Source organism: Ursus maritimus, unplaced genomic scaffold (genome assembly GCF_017311325.1).
Source record: "Ursus maritimus isolate PB19 unplaced genomic scaffold, ASM1731132v1 scaffold_17, whole genome shotgun sequence".
In the NCBI taxonomy this organism is placed as follows: Eukaryota; Metazoa; Chordata; class Mammalia; order Carnivora; family Ursidae; genus Ursus; species Ursus maritimus.
In genome coordinates this window covers 31719685-31744219 of record NW_024424119.1, presented here as the reverse complement: position 1 = coordinate 31744219, position 24535 = coordinate 31719685, and positions in this window count along the sequence as shown.

Here is a 24535-nt window from a genome sequence, read left to right as displayed (position 1 = left end):
TGGAGGGCTATGTCTCTGGAGCAGAGGTGACCTAGAGATAGATAGAACCTTTCCAATTAGCCCAGACTTAAGCTAACTGGCTCTAATTGGATTGAGTCCCATTTTATTTGTCTAGAACAGGCAAAAGTGAATAATCTCTAAGAGAATATAATATGATCTAGGTACTCTATAATTTTGTACACATAATGGTCTTCATTCAAATAAAAAATACTGCAAAGAAATAAGACCATATAAGTGAAAATCAAGAGATAAAATTGAAAGACAGACTTACAGTAGACAAGATTTTTAAATAACCATAATGGATATGTTCAAAATATAGAATAATGGAAGATGTTGTTTAAAATATGGGATGTTTCACAAGAAAACTGGATTCTATAAAAAGAGATCAAGGAGAAGCACTTGTAGAAGGGCAGCTTAAGGACCTTTTAAAATCTGCTTCCCCATAAAAACCATGAGTTTACCAGCAAAACAAACAAACAAAAATTACATTCCCAGAACTCTTAAAATTAGCTAAAGATTTATGACTATCCAGGAGCATTTATTCAAAAAATGGCTGAATCCTGGTAAAAACAGTAAGTTCTGTGGAGTTTCAATAGTTCTATTCTCACCTTCCATTGCCTAATGCAGTAGCCTTGAAAACAACTTCACAACCATGGTAGTTGTAAAAAATAGCATGTAGCCACAAGAAGGGCAATATGTGTTCAGAACACTACAGAAACCACTACCCCTGCATTATTGTTACTCTTTGACCCAGGGGGTAGCTTTCTGGAAATGCTCCTTTTTTAGGGATTGTCTTTATTTGATCTGACTCAGAGTTAGCTCTATGCAAACAATCCTATCTGCAGAGTGTTTATAGAACAATCCTGTCTTCAGAGTGTTTGTAGAAAACAATCAATGGCTATTGATTAACACTGAATTCCCCTAAAGAGGCAATAAAAGTTGGGGCTAACAAGAGATTGAATAAAATCCTTCAGAGGAAAAACTGTGGAATAAAATGTCTATAGCAAGTTTTGTAAAGCCCCAATACATTCCTAAGAATGTAGAATACCACACACATTGCTGATGTGCACACACAGCAAGTGTGTGATTTTTTTAGGTCAATTAAAAGTAGACAAAACTGAAGACACATCACCAAATAATATATACAGATAGCAAATAAGCATGTTGAAAGATGCTCAACATCATTTGTTATTAGGGAATTGCAAATTTAAAAAGTCAACAAGATACTACACACCTATTAGAATGTCTAAAATCCAAAACACAGACCACATCAAATGCTGAGGAGGATTGAGGCAACAGGAATTCTCATTCACTGCTGGTGAGAATAAAAAGTGGTGCAGTCACTTTGGAAGGCAATTTCTTAGAAAACTAAACATACTCTTATATGATCCATTAATTGAGCCGTTTACCAAAATAAGCTGAAAAAAAAACTACACATGAAGGTTTATAGCAGTTTGTCAAATATTGGAGGCAACCAAATGTCTTTTAAAAGGTGAATGGTCTAAGCAAAGTGTGGTATATCCATTCAATGGTATATTATTAAATGATAAAAGAAATAAGATACCAAACTATGAAAATACATGAAGGAATCTTAAATGCATATTGTATGTGAAAGAAGCCAGTCTGAGAAGCTACACATTGTACTCTGGGTGCTTTCTGTTCCACAAGGTCATGTCTTCTGCCCTATGCTGCAATGGAATCTTGAAACCAGTTGTCATTGGAATTTGTGAGTTGGCTGCCTCATTGGCCTTTTATTGTTGATTTTCAATAAATTACAAAAAGATTGGGTTTGTACGATACTTAAAATCCCAAATCAAGTTGGAATCATCTTAGGGATACCTCTTCCACAACAAATCTGAAATATCAAACCCTGTTACTTTGCTCTAGCCTAGCCAATTTCTCCATTCTGGGGAGGTTGTCAGGAGAAGTTACATACCCTGTAGTGTGTTGGTGGGGCATGGTGGGTTCTAAGACTGAGAATAGAATGTTTAGATGAGGGGCACCTGGGTGGCACAGCTGTTAAGCGTCTGCCTTCGGCTCAGGGCGTGATCCTGGCATTATGGGATCGAGCCCCACATCAGGCTCCTCCGCTATGAGCCTGCTTCTTCCTCTCCCACTCCCCCTGCTTGTGTTCCCTCTCTCGCTGGCTGTCTCTATCTCTGTCAAATAAATACATAAAAATCTTAAAAAAAAAAAAAAAAGGAATGTTTAGATGAAAGATTAAAAGGAAACTTTAAATCTGAATACTTCCAAATTTAATTTGCATGAGACTGACCAAAATTAAGAGGAAGAGGAAAAGCCAGAAAAAGACTTTACCAAAGGTTTCAAGGAGTACCCTTACCTAGCCCAGAGGCAAGAAAAGCCTGGGCTTTTCTGAAAGCCCCACAGTATAAACCGTATCAGAAGCTTTTGTTTGTTTCCTCTGCAAAGCTTGTCTGTGAAACAGAGTATGAATTTCTTCCTCGCCTTATTACTGAAACTGATAAGACAGGTTTTACCATTCACCTATTTAAATCTAAGTTTTTCAAAGAATAAAAAGTAAATTCCTGTTTGACTTGTAGCATATTTTAAAATAAAACAAAACTATTCCTCATAAATTATATTAGTTTATTATCAAAACCATTAACTTTGTTATGACTTTTTAATTAAAATCCATTTTATTAGCTCATCAAACATGATAGGTTACATTGCTCTTGGTCATATAACTAATTAGTGACAGAGCCAGAATTCAAAAATCAGCTTTATTAAATGTTTTTTTTTTCTTTGTTCATGTCATCAGAATATAATGCTTCATGGTAAATGTCTTCTTAGGTGGCTCAAATCCACTTTTTTTTTTAAGATTTTATTTGTTTATTAGAGAGAGAGAGAACACAGAGGGAAAGTGAGAGGAAGAACCAGACTCCCTGCTGAGCAGGGAGCCAGATGTGGGGTTCTATCCCAGGACCCTATGATCATGACCTGATCCAAAGGCAGACGCTTAACAGACTGAACCACCCAGGCGCCCCTCAAATCCACTTCTGAAACAAAAAAATATGTAAAATACTACTTACTTTCATATAGTGACTTCCACACATGAGTAAGTGCCAAGTTTTACTTCTACACAAGTCATTTCAGCAGCAAACACCCAGATAAGCCAATATGGTCAAATATAGAGCAAGACAATGGGCAACAATGTTTGGGATATCACCATGATGTTATCTGTCCTTACCTGCCTTGAAATGCCTTGAAAGTCTAGAAAATGTATTTTACACATAGAAATAGATATAGAAATAGAAATTCTGTCTCTCTCTCCATATATATATATGTATATATGATATAGCATATATAATTTATATAAAGAGAGCCTGAACTGAAAATTATATTACACACACACACATACACACATGTATAGCAATTTTACTTTTATCATTTTGGTTGTTAATGGTAGTAAAATTATAGAAATGTATTTCATTAGTAATCTATTATTGCTTAACAAATTACCCAATGAATTAGAGCTTCAAAATATAACCATATATTATCTCACACAGATTCTGAGGGGTCAGAAATCTGATAATGGCATAATTGGGTGAAGCAAGGTGATGCTGCCTCGGAGTCTCTGAAGAGGTGGCTTTTACCTGCTCAGTTCTTTAGAAGTGAGTCAATAAGTGCAACCCATAGTCAGGATCATGCATACCGGGAGGCAAGGTCATTGGAGCTATCTTGAAAGCTGGCTGCTTCGTCTCACTTTAAACTCAGACACCAAATACAATAAATGCCCCTAATTACTGTTTGTTGGTTTGCTAAACGTTTTTAGTGAATATATTTGATTTTCTCACCAGAAGAATAAAGATAAGTATAGACAATGAAGTCTATTAGAAAATACCTGGGTGATAGCCTGGATTCTGTTTCTTGTTCTGTCATTAATTAATGCTGCAACATTCAGAAGATGCTCTGTTGGTAACACAGATTTCTCATCGATTTACTCATTCAACAAAAACATACTAAGCACCTAATATATTATTCCAGATGTTAGGATACATTAGCTTAAATAATCCTTCTCTTATGGAGATTACCTTCTAGTTGACTTCAAATTAGTATGTAACTCTAAAAATTCGAGATCTATTTTTATAAAGACGTGAAAGTCTATAGAAAAAGTCCGAATTGCCTGGGCTAAAGCCAGGAATTAGGACACAGATAATTTCCAAGTTACAAAGTACAGAGCTGAAGATAATCACAAAAATAAAATGTCTGGAGTTCATTCAAATGCGACAGCTTTAGAGAATAACCTGACTTTAGGGCAACCAACCAGAGCAAAGGGGCTCAGAATGAGGATAATAGAGCCTGAAGCAACTCCCTGAGTCTTTACCAAGTAGCCATAGGTAATTTTTATTGGGGATTTTAAATTAAGCCATGTGTGGAAAGGGAGCTGTTAAAGAAGCAATTCCAGCTTGATCAACCTATGTAAGACTATGCTCCTGCTAATTGTACAGCAATATATTTCCCAGGATGCATGGCAGGAGACTCTAAGATAATGCTACGTAATCACAAGGTTTTAGAAAACATATCTTCTCAGAGTACAACACTTCTCTCTATAATTTTTCTGTACTGATTAGAGTAATTCAGTAGAGGTTAATCTCACTGGATTTAATATACAAGTGGCAATATTATAAAATTTAAAGCATATGAGGCAGGAATACACTTCAGGGCACAGGGATTTTGAGCATATTTCATGAATTTCTCTCACAGGAGAGTCCTTTGTTGATTTTTTTTTGATAGGGGAGGGGAAGATTAAAGAATCCCCAAATTTTACTGCATGGTCAGTATGTGCAGGGATCTTTATGAGTGTGTGTAGGAAGAGGGGCTCTTATTTATGCAAAAAAGTGTTCTAAGTCATGTAGTATCTTTTGCTAGTAGAGCTCATCTGAATTTCTCAGTTAAATGCTTCATTTCAACATCAAAAAATGGCAATTAGGGGTTGGATGGGCTTCTAGAGGTTTGCTACAAAAGAACTCTCAATTCATCTTTATTGCTGAGTGTATAGAGTGTGTGGGAAAATGGAAATCTGGAAGGTGGTACCAAAGGATTGAAGAGCTTGCAATTCTTGGGAATGTCCTGCCATCTCTACGGTCTGCAATCAAATAACACACAGATGGTGAGCAGAGTCCAGGCATTTGGGACTTAAGTAATGTAGTATTCTGAAATGCAGTAAAAGGGAGGGGTTCATCACACTAAGTCCCTAGACATTAGGAATTGTTTTGAGGGTACAGTGGAAGTATTCCCACGATTGCTGAGCTGAAGTGGATGCTACTCTCTCGAACTTAAAAGCTAGGTAGACATTTTGGCATAGATTCATATAAGATGGGGTTAGATAATCACAGTATCTAAACCAAAGCAAAAACATAGAAATAGGAGAGCATAAATAGTATAAGGGACTAAAGATTGGGAGTCTTGAAAGTTTTCCAAAGCATACCCAGGTACATAGTCTAGGGCACGTAAGACAACTTAGGCAATGTGGTCTTCAGGTAATGATAGTCATAAAAAATTATTTTATTGTTGTTGTTTTCAAATTGCTGTCTCATTATGGGTAGACCAAGTACTTTTTTTTGGAAATTTTTTAGTTATACAAATATTCCTTGCAAGCATTCTCCTAATACTAAATGTGTACTAGTTTAGCAGTTACAAAGTTTAATATGAGTAGAAATGTAATAGGTTAGCATCCTTTGTTGTATTACTTTGAAATGTTTAGAGCAAAAATGAAATAAATTGGACTTAAAATATAAATACTTGATCTATTTAATACGTGTATTATGAATTAAAGAAAAATAATAATTCCTAGAAATTAGCTTTAATATCTTGAATTTTTGTGAGATAGTATTAATACATTGAGTAAAGAAAGAACAATTTTGAAACTGCTCATCCACTGATACAAAAGAATATATGGCAGGAGTTGAAATAAATAAGCAAGGAAGTACCTATTCCTGTATACAGCTTCCATTACCTTCTACTCACTATTCACTGCTAACCTCTCACTACATCCAAATGTCCATATTTTTCCCCCATTCTCTCTTCTGTGCTTCAGATTCTGTTATAAACCAGCTGTCTGTCATCTACTTTTGGAATTCTCATTGGGATGTGGAATGCAGTGTCTCCTCAACTGCCCTCAGAAATGTCTATTGTTTCTTTAAGAGATCAGAATTTTGTAGTGTTCTGCAGTTCTTGGTATGTCTTGATAGCGGTGTTTGTTTATGAGAGGACATATTGCAGAGTGATCTCTGAAGCTTGACAGCCCAGGTTTGCCTCTTAGCTCTAAGATTTCCTCAGATACTAGAGGTCCTTGTTCACTGATATATTTGGTAACTTCTCAAGTAGAATGTAATTTCCAAGAGACTGAAGTAAGTCAAAATAAAACCACAGAAACGGAAACACTGGCTCATACATATTAGGCATTCAACAAATATTAAATGAATGAGTAAATGGAACTCAGGCTTCTCTAAACTGGTATATTCAGTGGAACTTCTTACTTTCTTTCTAAAAGTTAAAAAAAATCTCCCCCTTAATATTTCCAGTTATAAATTATAAATAATCTAGTAGAGACTAATGTCCTGATCATGTGACAACTGATAGTTTGGATATGAGAAACTTCAGTGGTTTCAAGATTTTTGCATATGATCCTATTCAGCCTAACTAGATTAGGAATGTTGTTGAAGACTCATACTTCAGTGATATGAAAATAGTTTGAAACCATGAAGAACAGAAAGGCTGCTATGTTCACTTTATTATTCCATATGATTATGTTGTTACAATATGAATTATTTAAAAATCTTTTCCCTGCTGATTTGAAATTCAAATATATTTTAAAAATCATAGATATGTCTAGAACTCCCCGTACTCAGAATTCTACGCCATTTCTTGGCCCTCTGATCTCTGTGCCAGAACCATATCATTTTGATTATTGTATCTTTGCAATCATTTTAGTACCTTGTGGAATAATGTTTCTTTTGATTTCAGTTCTTTTTTTTTGCCAAAAAGATTGTATCCAAAGGTTTATTCTTCCAAATGAATATAAAACTATTTTCAAGTTTCATAAAATAAATAGTATTGTGCTAGAATTATATTTATTTATAGATTACATTAGCACACAATTGACATCTTACTAATATTGAGTTTCTCATTAGGGAATTGATGAGTTCCAATTTTGTGTTTCTTAAAAAAAAAGTTTGTATAACTCCCTTTATATTGGTGATTCAAGCTACTTGTCAGTTTTTATGATATTGTTCATTAGAATTATTGTCATGAATTGGCTATTGTTTTTTATTGCATTTTTCTATAGGATTATTTCAATATATAGAAAAACTATAGTTTTCATACTTTTCTTTTGTAATACCTATTTTTCTTTATGTTAGGTGGCATTATTGTTTTAAGTGGTTGCCCCCAGGTTTCAAATAAATTATTGTATCATCTTCAAGGTATAAGCATTTTTGCCATTTCTTATCTAAATTGTAAGTCTTATTTCCTCTTCATGGTTTATTATGTTATCTAAAACCTGTAGTTATGAATTACAGTGATAATAGTGAGCATATTCAAATGGAATGTTGTATCTCACTGAGAAGTTTTGATTTTAAATATTTTTAGACAAGATTTTTCATAAAGTACATTTTTAAATCTATCTTATCAACATGGCAAGTTATAGTAATAGAATTTTTCATACTGCTGAATCATCCTTTGATATCCTTTCTTCTATGGTGCCTCTCCATGTAATAGACAATATAGCCTTCCACGCTGTTTGAAGGCTTACCTTTATCACAAATACTTGGGTAAAAAAGTTCTTGTTTTATTTTCACTCCGAGGTTGGTCCATACTTTAGAATACTTCTCCACTGCCTCCCAGCTCGTAAGCAGTATTCTTACCTTCCATGGCTGCTCTTTCTCTTCTTTCTATAAGAGCTCAAGCAAGAAATACAGATCTCTTTTTTAAATTTATTTACTCAAAACATTGCCAACAAATGCTGTCACGCATAACACTCTCCAAAAGATTTCTAATTCAGAATCAGAATTTGCTTTTGTTTTCAGAAATGCTCTGCCATAGTCATGTTTTTATAATTATGTGTCCTTTTAGACTGTTTACTATTATTACTAAACTGATAACACCTGTACCCTACTATTTATTTTTCATTGTTCAAATCATAGTTTGCCATACTTATAGTGCTATGTAGTAGGCATAATTATATGTTGGCCTTTAAAAAATATATGAATTTCACAAATAAGGTTATAAGGTTATATTTTTGTTTTTCATTGCAAACTTTAAAATGTTTAAATCAGGTTAATATTGGCTTGATAAAATAATTTTGGAAAATTTTACATTGTTCTGTATGAGCTCGAAGGCTTGATAAAATAATTTTGGAAAATTTTACATTGTTCTGTATGAGCTCGAAGGCTTTATATTAAATGAGAACTTCCTCTTTCTTACTAGAGTCGCTAGAGTCAATTCTTCAAGCTACAGGATATGACATGTTGGGTTACTGTTCCTTAGCAAAATTCTGTATTTATTATTTAATTCACATCTGGCCCTTATTCCACTTTAGTTTTTCCCAAATATCTTCCTCTTTACTTCAAGTATGGTTGGTATCTTTCTATCTAGGTGTTCTTTCTATCTGTCTATCTATCTATCTATCTATCTATCTATCTATCTATCAGTCTATCATTATCTATCATTTATTTGTTTTCCAGTTATATGTTTTCTCTTTCAAATTAGATTAGACAGTTCTGTTTTAATCACCTTCAATATTTACTATCCATTATTTTATTATACAACTTTGTGATTTAAAAAAAATCTATTATTCTCCATTTGGTTAGAGTATATTTTAGAGAACCCTATGTATCAGTACCTTTCTCCTCACTACTGGGAGGATACATGGGTGGTTTTTACTTTTCAATTGAGCATATTATTCATGTATCACTCATACAACACATATTATTCATGTTCTATCTTTGCATTATTTAGATTACATACAATTGTACATAAATTAATAAACATGTCAATGGTAAATATAATGCATACATTTATAATAAGCAATTAATATATGCTTATATATTAAACAGTACACACACACATACACATACACACATACAGTTCATTACCTTGGACTCCCCTACAACTCTACTTATGTCAGTCACAGTGACACATTATTTTTGACATACTTGGAGAGACCATTTTTTACATGTTACTAGTGATGATACAAATTTTATTATATTCATAAGTACTTTTCATAATAATGTTGGCATATCAGTTAAACTTAAGGAATATTAGGGGAAAATAGCATCTTTCCATTCATAATTAATCGTTTCTTTTTAGCATTTTGATTTTTAACATTGTCTTTTACTTTATCCACTGTCTGTCAGGTCTTAACTTTCTTTATATAACAATAAATATATGCTGTTTTGAAATGTGAGCTCTTGGATGTTCACAAATGGGTGGTTATCTAATGTAACTACAGTTGTGCTGTATAAAAATTCCCTTAGTTGCCCTGGAAATTATCAATATTTGATTTCTTGTGAACTGAAACATGAAATGTAGGATGTGTCTAAGTACTGGATATTCAGTGTTCTCATAGATGTATGTGTAACTGAGAATAAGATGTAGACTACTTTTCATACAGAAAAGCATTTTCTCAGCTATATAGTGACGCAGTATGTGAAGACATAAAAAAGCCTTGCAAGCACAAATTACTAGAACCTGTTTGGTCAGCAAAGATGTATGCAGTCTCATGAAAATGAACTCTACTGAAAAATGTCTTGTGCTTTCCTGCTTCAGAGTTACCTGAAAACATGGCCTGGCCAGAATTGCATTCACCATGGATACTTAAAATCCTATTTTTAAGTGTAACTGACACTACCAATGGAAATATTTTAGAAGAGCATTTATAGTAAAAGAGTCTAAAGTTACACCATTCATAAGGATTTGGTTAGAGAAATTGCTTTATTGACTTCATGATGCTTTCAACAAATTAAACTTGGGTTCCAATAAATGTATTGCTTAGCAAAAATATTCATATAGGTCCTTACTAAATGTTCATTGCCTGGATTAATTCCATTGTAATTATTTTTTTTCTTAATCATTTGCTTCAAATGATTCTTTTTTCAAAATATTTTGCAAGCATCTCCAGGATCTTGAATAAGTTAATAGAAATATATAAAATGGCTTAGTCAACCTTAACTGTTGTCTTTGCACCAACCTTTGACTTAAAAGAAATTCTTTCAAAGACACTAAAAAGGCAAATGAAAGAAATAGTCATGAGCATTTGGCTTCAAAGATAAGGAAGAAACTTGTCCTAAATGAGTTGTTTAAATATCTGCAGAATGTGCTACTTTGTGAGGGAGCTTAGTCAAAAGATGAATGACTGAATACTTAAAGTACAAAAAGGATTAGAAGGGGTGAAATTTTCTAGTTCCAGTCCCAGCCTCATTACTTACTAACACATGATTTACCTTTAAGATGAGACTTATGTTGTCTTCTCTATCAGATAACTGGATTGTCATATGTGAGATGCATGTTAAACTGTTTTGTAATTCCAGATAAATAATATATACTATATTTAATGAAAAGAACAATATTAGATAAATTTTGCCTATTAGTTGATATGTGTCAGGTACCTTTTAATCCTTACAACAACCCTATGCTGAATATACTTTTTAGTATTTTTTTGACATTGAGGAAAATGAAGCTTAAGAGTAGTTAGGTCACTGTCCCAGGCTCATACAGCCAAAGATGGTAGGGCTGGGATTTGACATGCAGATACGTCATTATGCCAGACTGTTTCCATCATTTTAATAAACAATAAATAGGGAAAGTAGACTTAATGTATGTCTAAATTTTGTTCTAGATCCAATATTCTGTGTTTCTAGCTAATGTATTTCTCAGTCCACTTGTCAAAAGATTTTTGAACCTCATGTAAATTTAGAAGAGCTTATAAATACTTAGCAATATTCCAGGAATATCCCTGTCATAGTCTAAACTATAGACAATGGTATAAAAGGATAACTAGAAAATAGAGGAAGAGAGAAGAGATATCGCTCAGAAAATTTGGCAAAAAAAAAAAAAAAGGTTGTTAGCTTAACAACCTTTGTAGACAACAGTGTCAGAAATTAACAGCATTGCCTAAAGAGAAGCAAATGTTTTCAGGTAACATATGAGTAAAAAAAAGAAAGTATCCCAAACAATTGTGATTTCCTAGTGATCAGTCTCTGAAAGTAAAGTGCCAGAACATACAGTGCATATTAGCACCACAATGTATTGAACTTCACAAGTCTTCCTATGTTAAGAATAATAATTCTGAGGGGTGCCTGGGTGGCACAGCGGTTAAGCGTCTGCCTTCGGCTCAGGGCGTGGTCCCGGCGTTATGGGATCGAGCCCCACATCAGGCTCATCTGCTGGGAGCCTGCTTCTTCCTCTCCCACTCCCCCTGCTTGTGTTCCCTCTCTCATTGGCTGTCTCTATCTCTGTCGAATAAAAAAAAAGAAGAAGAATTCTGCTTTTCAGTTCATAGGATTTTACAATTTTGCTTACCATTTATAAGAATTTTACCTCATTAAGTTTATTCTTAAGTTTTTCTAGGAACCTACTTTTTAATAAATGAAATTTGACTAAGGGTTAAGGGCAAGTGTCTTATTTCTACTGAATAATCACTATGTACTAGCCACCCTGGAGTCCACGCACCTTATCTAAGATTCACAGCAGCCCCAAATGTAGATATTATCATCATCATTTCACTCTTACTGTTGAGGCTCAAAGAGGTTTAAGAGAATACAAGAGAAAAAGCTAATACGTTTCTGAACCTGTACTTGAATCTATCAAAACTGTTATCTATCTTAAAGTAAACTATTTACTTATTCAGAAAAGCTCGTCATTGCCTATGTCATCCCCACCAGAAGGACATTATGAAGCCATTATTCAGGGAGTGGAATGAGAATACAACCTAAGTGTACCAAGAGATTTAGTGTTTTAGTTAAACTGGAGTTACATAACATTTAAATTACTTTACTGCAGCTTCTTCTGCCTTTTCCACTCTCGATCTTTGGTATTCACATTACATCCCTGTAGCAGGTACTATAGAGCCAGATTGCCCGGCTTTGAAAATCTAAGGTTCTCCACTGTGTTGTGACATTGGGCAAGTAACTCAGTAGATCTTTGCCTCAGCTTTCTCATCTCTAAAATGGAGAGGAAAAAAGAACCGTACTGGCTTTATAGATTTTGTAAGGAGTAAATAATTTAAAATGGATAAACTAAAACTGTGCTTGACACATATGAGCTCAAAAAGAGAAAGTTGTCATTATAATAATTATTAAATTATCACTATCTTTAGACAATATTCCCAATAAGGTTGAACTTCTAATATTAACAATAACCCTAGTAACATTGTTCATATATTTAATGAAAAATAGGTATGTAGAAGTGTTAAGTAAAATTACTAAATTCTATAAAGTGTGAAGTAGTTTTATTATTTTTATGGGGTCAAAGTCTTATTAAATTCAGCAATCCATGGTGTTAATAAGCACAATAAATTTCTCGTGTTTCACTTTCAGAGCTTTATAGGAAAATTGCACTCAATTGGAATTTCATCTCTTTAACTCGTAAGTTTCCTGAAAACTTTTTCTCTGTAGTTATTATTACTACTTCTTAAAATCTTTTTTTTTTAAGATTTTATTTATTTATTTGACAGAGAGAGAGACAGCCAGTGAGAGAGGGAACACAAGCAGGGGGAGTGGGAGAGGAAGAAGCAGGCTCATAGCAGAAGAGCCTGATGTGGGGCTCGATCCCATAACGCCGGGATCACACCCTGAGCCTAAGGCAGATGCTTAACCGCTGTGCCACCCAGGCGCCCCTACTTCTTAAAATCTTATCCTTAGCTAACACATACAAAATAGGAGGAGGAGGATGAAGATGATGCTAAGGATGATAACAATGATAGAAGTCTTGCTTTGTGCCAGAAAGAAAAGAATTTTTATTTCAAGAAGGACAAAACCTGGTATCACAGTTATTATCTATTTTGTTCATAAAAGTAGGTTTCTGGTTGAGTGTCTATATCCTATTATACTCATATATTAAATGATAGTTTCCCAAGTTTATTTTCCCACGGAGGTTTAGTTGAGAGACCAAAACTCAGGTAACCAAGTCTAGAGAATGATGGCAAAGCAATTATTTTTGTTCTCTCTGTTCCGCCCTTATGATCTTCAAGCTGGAGGTAACCTCCTTCAATTTATTGCACTGGGGCTCTTTCCGAACCTTATTAATTGCATCTGCATTCTGTCCGGATATAATAAAAGAAGGAACTTTGTATTTTCTAAAGTTTAACGTTTTATTAAAAACATCCTTGATTAATAAAAATTCATAGTCATTTTGTTATTCAGAAGTTTCTGGAAATGTCTGAAAGACATGCTTCAGTCCCATGTGGTGTCCATTTGCATGAGTGCCCAGGTAACCACCACCACCACCACCACCTCCTCCTTCTCCTCGTCGTCGTCGTCGTCCTCCTCCTCCTCCTCCTTATGTGTGTGTGTGCGCACGCGCGTGTGTGTTAGGGCTCTTGGTGGAGGAAAGAATATCCTAAGAGAAGGGAGAATACAAGATCCAAGTACAATCCAAGTTTATTGAAGAAGGACTAAAAGAGAAAAGATCTGAATAATGAATATCTTTTAATCGTATTCCTTTCCCACTATGTCTCCTAGCCTGAATCCTGAATTTAGGAGCTTTTCATGAGTGCAAGTCAAATTAAAAACTCGATTTCACTATGTGAATGTGATTGTATATTCATGCAACATTTGGTTGCAACTAATCAACAGCTAGCTTAATCACAGAGGGTAAAATAATGGAATGATGAATAGTCAGGAGACATAGCTAGACCCGGTGAGGGACTGAAAGCAGGAATTAGCATGTGAAGAACTGAGTTTATTATCACATTATTCCCAGTGATGTCTTGTTTCTTATCTCTTGCATTATTCTGAGTGTCTTATTCTTTTCTCATTCTTAAAGACAATTTATTTATTTATTTATTTATTGAAGTATAATTAATATACAGTGTTATATTAGTTTCAGGTGTACAATATAGTGATTCAGCACTTCTCTATATTACTCCGTGCTCATCATGATAAACGTACTCTTAAACCCCATCACCTATTTCACCTATTCCCCACATAACTCCCCTCTGGCTTGTTCTCCATATGCAAGAGTCTGGTTTTTTTATCTCTTTTTCCTTTGTCCATTTATTTTATTTATTAAATTCCACATATGAGTAGACTTTTTATTTTAAGTGTCTCTGTGCAGGGCTCCTGGGTGGCTCAGGCCTTTAGGGATCCAACTCTTGATTTCAGCTTAGGTCATGATCTCACAAGGTCGTGAAATCAAGCCCCATGGCGGGCTCCACACTGGGCCTGGAGCCTGCTTAACATTCTCTCTCTCCCTCTACCACTCCCCACCCTAAAAAAATTAAATAAATAAATAAATAAATAAGTCTGTGGGTATTAGTAAAAACCAACCACAGCCCTAGCTTTCCATAATTTCATACCTGACTTTATAACTGAGAGGTTTTCCCTGACCAGTCTATACAAACTCTGTGCCACAATTCTCTATCCTGTTACCTCACTTTGTCTTTATAATCATATAGCCACCTCACATATTATTTATTTTTTCAGTTTTTCTCTCACCCTCACCAGATTAGAAGCTCCAAGGGAGCACATAAACTCTGTTTTGTTCCCCAGGATCTAGTATAATGCCTTTCAAAAAGTAAACATCGTGTGTGTGTGTGTGTGTGTGTGTGTGTGTGTGTGTATTTTCAATGAACAAATACTGGATAAATTTCAGGGTTCAGTCACACACAAAAAAATAACTGACCTGTAAACTAACTAAATAGATACACAATAAGTGTGTGTGTGTGTGTGTGTGTGTGTGTGTGTGTGTGTGTGTGAATGAGAGAGAGAGAGAAAACACGTAAGAGGCTCAGAATACAGAATGCCTGGAAGTAGGTGTTATTAACAAAGGAACAATTGCCTGGATGCCTTTTCTCCATTTCCTTTTCAGACTCAAAAGGATCGTTATCACAGATCATAATCAGCTTCTTCTTGTAAATTAAGATTCTACTCTCACTCCACTCCTGGAAGAATATCCAGGGGAAATGAGGAGTGCTTAGCCAAGCCAAATCTCGTCCCAGTGATTCCTCTCTCTATATATAATTTACTGATTGCTTATCACATACCAAATATGAAGCTAAATGTTTTACATATATTCTTCTACTCTATGTATATACATCAACTTTATGGCATGAATGCTATTATTATCAGCCCCATTTTATAAATGAAGAAACTGACTGAGAGGGATTTGATACATTGGTGACTATGATCCAGCTTAAAAATGATGGAGTGAGGGTTCTCACTTGGGCAGTCCCAAATCTAAAGCCAGTGCTCTTACCTAGGACACTGCTACTTTATTTACCCTCAGGAAGTTTTAAGCTGCTGGTTAAGTTCCAGTTGATTTCAGTTGGATTTTACCATTTCATGGACCTTAATTTGATACCCCATCCTCTCTCCCATATCTAACTACCACATATCTATCCTATTCCCAACTCAGTGACACATTTGTATAAAAACTGTGTACAATTCATGCTAAGTGCTCCCCACAGAACACATATGTCCCAAAATAAACACAAAAAGCTAGTTTGTTGATGTTTCTATCTACCTCCTAAAGGACATTGCCCTCTTCTAAACTGAATAGAGTAGAATTCCTAAATTTTCCTGAAAAATCATTCATGTTATTTTCCTTCTTGTTCGCTTTGTTATTTTCTCAAGTTTTGCTGTCTTACGCTAAATGTATTAAACTTAATTCTTATAAACTACGACTTTTTTTACTCCTCCAATTGAATCCTTTGTAATTTAAGAGTGCTGTAATGATAATATAAGGTTTTTTTTTTTAACTTTTCCTACCCATTGTTCCTTTTCTCTTCTTGTTTATTTTGTAAAGTTACCGAATTTCTAAGTGATCTCTTTACCCACTTACTCCTTTTTTTGTAAGCACTTCAGATATTAAAATCTCAGGATTCGGAGTTAGAGCTGTGTTTAAATTTTTACCACTACCAATTGTTAGCTTAATGAGTCATTTAATCTCCCCAAATGACAGTAATACTGTATTCCTCAGGGTTGTTGTGTAGAATAAAGAAGATAACTAATTTAACCATGCCTTCTGCTCTTCAGAGCTTTCCGGAATGGTATCTTGTAATTTTCTGTGACAACAGCTTTCACCTTAGTCAGATCAGCACATTTTCTCAGATGCCCCTTTCCTATCACATTGTTCATTATTTCTTATCTTGGGTGGCCTATTTTGTGTAGGTATAAAGATAATAGTGTTGCAAAATAGTCTATTAAATGTTGAAAAATATATATATATATGTATTTCTATTTCAGTATTCATTACCTTAAGTTTGTTAACAACGAGTCAGCAAGTAAAATGTAATTCTCTGGGTCTTACAGCTAAGTACTACAGACTGAGAAACGGCTGGGGAGCCAGACAGATTGATTTTAATTCATGATATTTTTCCTAGATGTGTCATCTTGAGCAAGTTACTTAATCTCCATATGACTTAATTTCCTCATATATAACAAAAGAATAAAAATATCTACCTCATAGAGTTTATCGTGAATGTTGAATGAAAAAAATATGTGAAGGGCTCAATTACTGTTAGCTGTTATGATCTTAACCTTAATATATTTCCTCCAAAGCCCTTTGGTTGCTCTGTCTGGATTTGGCTACTTATGATATCCTGAAATCACTTTCTTGGTGACTTTGTCTTTTGGTTTTTGTTTTTGCACTTTGGGGACGTTCCCAAGAGATACAGGAGTCAGTGTGATGCAGTGATTGATATGGAAAGCCAAGGAGTCAGACTGCCTTGATTTGCACTATCACCTATTAACTGAGTGATCCTGAATAAGTTGTCTCTCTGAGCCTTGTTTTCTTCATGGATAAAATGGGCATATCGAGTGCCTGTATCTATTTTATGGGGTTATTGATCAAATGAGATAATGCATGTGAAGTACTTAGCACAGTGCCTAACAGTAAATGGTAGTTATTGATGCTGTTTCTGTTGTTGTTATAATAATTTAAAAAAAAAAGTTTGTTGTGAAATATATAATGGTCACAATTAGATGCCCCTGTGAAGACCCATGTGATACCTCTCCCGTAGGAAAAAAAAATCTGACCTTATATTACCTCGAATGTTATTTTTCTTGGCATATTCCAAGAATTCCACTAGCTAGAAATTCTTTTGAATAACAAGTCTTCTCAAATGAAATATCTTTCTGAATTGAGAGATTGTTGGTCTTCCATATTCATATGAATTAATTCAGCCAGCTTTCTTTCCTTTTGAATCTAGTTGAGATCAGTTTTACTGAGAAGTTGTACTATAAATTGGAGGAGTGGATGGGGTAGAACTCCTGGGTCATGGATTACTCTGGTATGAATGTATTGGTCAGTACCTTCAGGTTTATAGTATAGGAACTATAGCATTTAACCTCTTTCTGTCTCCACATTACATGTCCTCATTAGTAAGTAACTGTTTTCCTTCAAAGGTATGTAACACAGTCAGGTCTCAGAGGAGGTTTCATGAAAATATAAACTAAAGAGTTTAATAGCCAGCTATGCAGAATTAAACTATCATAGAAATAATTCTTTCACCAAAGAAAATGTAACATAAACTTCTCATTTCATAAGCCAGGCTCTTGTTATAATAAAATGATCATCTTTAATTAGAAAACACCTAATTTTTTTCAATTGAGAACATCAATTTATGTTTGTGTATGGTGTAAGAAAGTGGTCTGGTTTCATTCTTTTGTATGTTACCTGTCCAGTTTTCCCAGCACCATTTGTTGAAGAGACTATTTTTTTTCTCCATTACATATTCATTCTTTCCTGCCTTGTCAAAGATTAGTTGACCATATCATTCTGGGTTTATTTCTGGGATTTCTAGTGTGTTCCACTGATCTATGTGTATGTTTTTGTGCCAGTTCCATACTGTTTTGATGACTACAGCTTTCTAATATAACTTGAAATTCAGAATTGAAATGCCTCCAACTTTGCTTTTCTTTTTCAGGATTGCTTTGGCTATTTGAGGTCTTCTGTGCTTCCATACAAATTTTAGGATTGTTTGTTCTAGCTCTGTGAAAAATGCTGTTGGTATTTTGAAGGGGATTGCATTAAATGTGTAGATTGCTTTGGGTAATATAGCCATTTTAACAATATTTGTTCTTCCAAACCATGAGCATGGAATATCTTTCCATTTCTGTGTGTCATTTTCAATTTCTTTCACCAGTGTTTTATAGTTTTCAGAGCACAGATCTTTCATATCTTTGGTTAGGTTTATTGTTGTGTTCTTTTATTCTTGGGGGAACATTCAAAGCTCAATGATTATGTCATTGTTTTTGTTTGCAATTGTTATTGACTTGTACCTTATTTATAAGAAAATTTTAAGGAGTTATCAACATTAAACTTTAAATTTAGAAAAATCACACATAGTAGGTAATCTGTGCCCTCTGTCTCTGCCCCCAGCCCATACTTATTTGTGGGTATTGTTTTTTTCTTAATCATAGACATGTATTTTAATCAGTTATGATCAGTATCCTTCCCAGACCTTTGCCATAGTGATATTTGTGTAATTCACACCAGGCTATTTAAGGTCCTGGTCATAGAATTTTAGAACTGGAACTAAGGGAAATGAAGTGTTTAATTCCCTGTGGCAAAACTGGGAATATGTAAAGCCATGCTTACAGCCTTATGAAGAAATCTCTGGTCAGGGAATTAAATTACCATAGAGAAATGTGGACAAATGAGAAACACATTTATAGAGTCTTGATTGTGTTTTCCCATGGTTTTATCAACCGTGTAAGCTCATCTATCCCCTGCCAAATTTTATGTTTCTTGGTATTGCCTGAGGTGGTTCAGATTGGATTTCTGTGTCCTGCAATCAGCAGAGAGCCCTGGACTTTATTCTTATACAATCAAATGTATCATTTTATAGCTACCTATACCATAGGTATTAATTATCCCTGTTGTTTAATGGGAAAGTTGAGAAAGAGGAAATTTCAGTGACAACCTTACTGTCAACCAAAGAGTAAGATGTAAGACACTGGAATTCTATTTTGAAATAAAAGCATGTAGTAGAGAATAAAATATAGAGCAGAAAAGCAGAAGTTGAGAAAGAAGTATTTCTAGATTTGTCTTATTTCTGTGTTTTCTGGCCAGCAATTTGCTTACTTTTTGCTGTTTGTAACCCACTTACTAGCATAAACCCTAATTATTTTAAGAGTGTATCTCTTCCATTTCTATGCTTAATTAAATGTCATGATTAATTGAAATTGTGACAGGTTATCACTGCTCTGATTTAATTCCAAATGGTAGAGTACACCAGATTGCAGCTATTTCTGGAACTCACTAAGAATAGCAGTTAATTTTACTTCCTTGACCAGGTACTTTGATTACTATTGCTTAAATCAAGCTTTCCATCCACCTGAATCGGCCATCACATACTCAAGAATAGAATATTTTCTACAAAACACTGTGGCTGTATTTTTATATAATGCTTTAATGGAGAATTAAAGGCATACCATATATCAGTAGCCTGCACAGTTGAACAACTCCAAAATAATGATTTGTTATAAATAATTGTAGGGTTTACATAGAATAATGGGCATTTTATATGCTCAGAATTGGCTGGTGTTGCAAGCATTCTTTTCACACTCTGGCATATATAGCTGGTGAGGTGGTAACAAGCAAATGTGCCTTCAGTATCCAAATTGCCAAAGTAAAACCTTGAGCTTAACAACCTCACGGACACCCAATTGATGTAGCTCTTAAATTCAGCAGAATGAAAACTTGAATGGCCATTGAATCAATCATGAAAGGCTGTGCTTTGATAAGGGAAATCCAGAACCCTCAATGACTTTAAATAATAAGGATTTATTTTTCACACATGTTACAGGAGAGATAGCACATTATCAGAATAACAAAATACCCCATTGGAGTGAAATACCAAAGGCTGTAAAGGATGCAGGAAAGAGAAACCTCATACTCTAACCTCAGGAGTATAAACAGTTACAGTCATTCGAGAAAGCAATCTGGCATTATTTATTGAAATTAAGTGTGTGTTTGCTCTGTGGTTCAGTAATTCCACTTCTAGGTGTATATTCCCGACAGTCTCTCAAGGCCTATAGGAATGCACACATAATTCTGAGTAATAGAAAGGGAATGATATTTACAGTATAATTCTCTTTATATAAATTAAATCATTTATCTCACAAATATACTATATATTTGACAAGACTACACATATATTTAAGTACCTATATGAAATACATATAGGTACTATATGTTCTAGAACAGTGGGGAGTAGGAGTGGTGATGAAAGGTGAGAAAATTTAAGTATAAAATTCCCTATGCTAAACTAATGATTGTGGTGGGGAGGAGTGCTATAAAATGAGGAATATAATTTACCAAGTTCTTTGACCCATCATCAAATCAGAATTTTTACAACTGGTCAAGGGTTCAAAATAATGTCTAAGGACATTTATTTTTCTCCTAACCATCTTTGGTCCATTGTGACCAAATATACAGGAGAAATTTCCTCTCAGGTATGGCCATCACTGGCTAAAATATTTTCTGCACCTATAGGGCATCTATTAATCCATTTAATAATTAGCAATTTAATTATTAATTTCTACTAGTCACCAAGATATAAATATGAATAAAATTGTTGTTTTCCCCTTACATTGAGAGATAATATAACACAAGGAAAATTAGAAAGCATAATAAGAGGAATAAAAAATTAGTAAACTAAAATGTGATGTAATAAATGATAAAATATCAGATCAGCTTGGGGTGAGAGACAAATACAGAGACTAGAGTTTTGGAAAATTATATCAATAGTTGCAGTAAAGATGTTTCTGTACCTAAGTATATAGAACCCACCTCCATTGCTTCTAATTTAGCCACTTATCCCTCCCTTTTCCACCTACTCGTCCATCCATCCAATCATATTAATGATAGCCTGTTATGCCCTGGATAAACAGTGTCCTGTATTCTGATGTTTAATACACAAAGTAGCCATAGTCCATCCCTTAATGAAGCTTTAGTCTAGCCATTTTGTCAAAATTTAGAGCTGGCTAGTGTCTTGGAATTGAAAACAAGTCAGCTGGATTCCCTATTTTTCTATAAATATAAACCTGATTAAACATATATTAGAAGGCTGAGCAGAACTAAGTATTTAGCCCTCTGTTGAAAGGAAATATTTCCTGTATGAAACAGGTTTCATCGTAAATCTGTGAAAACATCAGATGAGGCAAGTGTAAATGAAAATAATTTTGAATCAACATTTCCATCTTTCAATGTCTTTAAAACTAACTAGAATTGAGAGAGCTTTGCTTGTTTAAGGTTTATTTGTAGATTCTAACAACAGATAAATTTTATTAAATAGCTAATTGAGCCATTTCTTTGAATTTAAGGAAAGAGGTTTGATTTTTTAAACCAGTTATGAGGTTATATTTGGAACCTGTTAACATAGAAATGTAGATAAGTAAATATTGACAAATGTTTGAAAGAGGATGATAAATTGTCATTACACAGCCTTGCCCCCCAAAGTAAAAGGAGGAATGCCCAGATTCTGTAGTCAAATGGAGAAATTAATTGCATCTTCTGCTGAGATTTTTGAGAATGCCTTTAAGACTTTTATTTTTCTTACAAAAAATATGCTGTTTAAAATTCTGTGTGTTCTTATTTCTATTTCTAAACAATTCCTTAAATAATACTTGTGCTTTTTATTTTAATACTCTTTGCTGTGGAAAACAAGGGGATACACACAATTTTAAAAATTCAACATAAATTCAATATAAACATTTTAAAAATTCAGTATACATTGTAGTATATGTGCTTCTGGCATTTTTTCTTTACATAAGCGTACCCATCACACACACACACACACACACACACACACACACACACACACACACCAAACACTTTATGTATGCATTGTATAGATTTTTGCAACTTCCTTTTTATATTTAATAGTATTTGAAATAGAAAATAGTATTTTCCATGTTAAAAATTCACCTCTAAAGCATTATTTTTATTGAGGTTTATTTCACAGGCGATATGGTTCACAATGGCATTTAACATTTTATATATATTTTTGTTTTGTTTTATTTCAAGATTTTATTTATTTGTCAGAGAGAGAGGAAGAGAGAGAGCGCACACAAGTAGGCAGAGTGGTAGGCAGAGGGAGAGGGAGAAGCAGGCTCACTGCTGAGCAAGGAGCCCAATGCGGGACTCAATCCCAGGAGGACTTGACCCCAGGATCCTGGGATCGTGACCTGAGCCTAAGGCAGATGCTTAACCAACTGAGCCACCCAGGCATACACACACACACACACACACACACACACACATATATAAAGTAAATACATAAAATATATACATACACACACCTACATATATATATCTCATATATATCTATCATATATATGATAGATATCTATATCTATCTATCTATCTATATATATATATATATCTATGACACTTCCCATTGATTGTATGCATACTCATACATACTCGTGTAACTAACAGCCAAACAAGATAAAAAACAGTTGCATTTCCACAGAGAGAGCTGCCTTCTGCCACTTAGCAATCACTATCACCAACCATTTCATCTGTTCCCCATGTTTGGCAAGCACTGATCCCAATTTCTATAACTAGAGATTACTTTTATCTACTCTAGAAGTCTATACAAATTGAATCATAAAGTATTTATTCTTTTGCACCAAGCTTTTTTCATTCAGCATGATACTTAAGACTTTCATCCATGTTTGCTGCATGTATCAGTAGCTCATTTCTTTTTATTGTTGAGCAGTATTTCATTATATGAATATATCACAATTTGTAGTCTATTTGGCTTGTTTCCAATTTTTGCTGTGAATATTTGGGACAATTCATTTATGAACATACGCAACATTGTACTAATAGTTGTATTTCATTCATTCTTATATCAACACACATAAAATTTATTTTTCTATTTTAATCTTTCCCTATCAAAACCAATTCTGGTGTAGATGGACATGTTTTTATGTAAATAATTTGCACATATTTGATTATTTACTGAAAATAAATTCCTTGAATTTTAATTGCTTTATCAAGAATTTTGATATATATAGACAAATGTTGCCTCAAAATTATTGTAGAGTTTCAAAATTTTTCCTTTATTTTTGCACAAGTAGAAAATAACTGAGTGGCATAATTCCCTTTGTTTCTTCCCACTCTGCTAGGGACAGAGTGTGGAAGTGCTGCTTGTCGGGAAAGGTGAGAGGGCTGTACAGATAGAAGGACCCTATATCCTGTGTTGTTGTTTTACTTGAATCAATTTACTTACCACTATGATTGAATGTTCTTTTAACCTCTACACACACACACACAGACACACACATATTAACAGTTTATATTGCATCTCAATTATGTGCATGTCTTCATATGTGAATGTGTGCATGTGTATATGTAAAGAATCAAAAATATTGAAATCCCTTCTGGTGGACATCTGTCTTTTCTGGCTATGCACCATTCTTGAAACAGCTCCTTATTTCCTTTTGGTAACCCACTTCCATGCTGCATGCAGTCTACATGGATTGGTTATTAGGCCCACCTTCCCTTGAATTAAGGAAACATGGAACTGACTACCATTTAGACATACACTCCCCTACATAATGTATTACAAATTAGAAGCACAGTAAACAGCAACCTCACCAAATCATTTCTGATGGAGCAGCAGCATGTCTACTATCAAGTGTCACTGATGTTAGTGTTGCAAACATGGTGTTTATACTCAGCATATGCAACCGTGGTGTTTTTATGGGATCAGTTCTGTGGTCTCCTTTTTGTCATTGTTCATTATGGTTTATCTCTGTACCTCATTCTCAGGTCTACCTGTGGTTTCTTAAATCTACCAAATATTCTTTTAATAAATATTGTTTTTATTTAAATTAACTCCATATTACATTTTAGTTGCTTTAAACTTAAAAACCCACAGGTAGGGGTGCCTGGGTGGCTCAGTTGGTTAATTATCTGCTTTTGGCTCAGGTCATGATCTCGGGGTCCTGGGATGAAGCCTTGCATTGAGCTCCCTGCTCAGCAGGCAGTCTGCTTCTCCCTCTGCCCCTCCCCCAGCTTGTGTGATCTCTCTCTCTCTCTCTCTCAAATAAATAAATAAAATCTTAAAAAATAACGCAAGGTAAATGTAATCAGTTTAAGCATAGTTTCTTGGCTTTATAAGTCAATTTCTTTCCATTTCTATGAATTTCTTCTCAACTCTTTTAATTTGCTATTGGTTCTCGAATTATAGGTAGTAATCCATTGTTGTACATATGTAGAAAATGTTTTATCTGGGTCTGTCAATATTACAACTTGGTTCATTTTCTTAAGTAGAATGTAAAATTTTATAAACTATTTGCATACGTTTCTTCCTATAAGCAATTTTCTGTATTTTTTA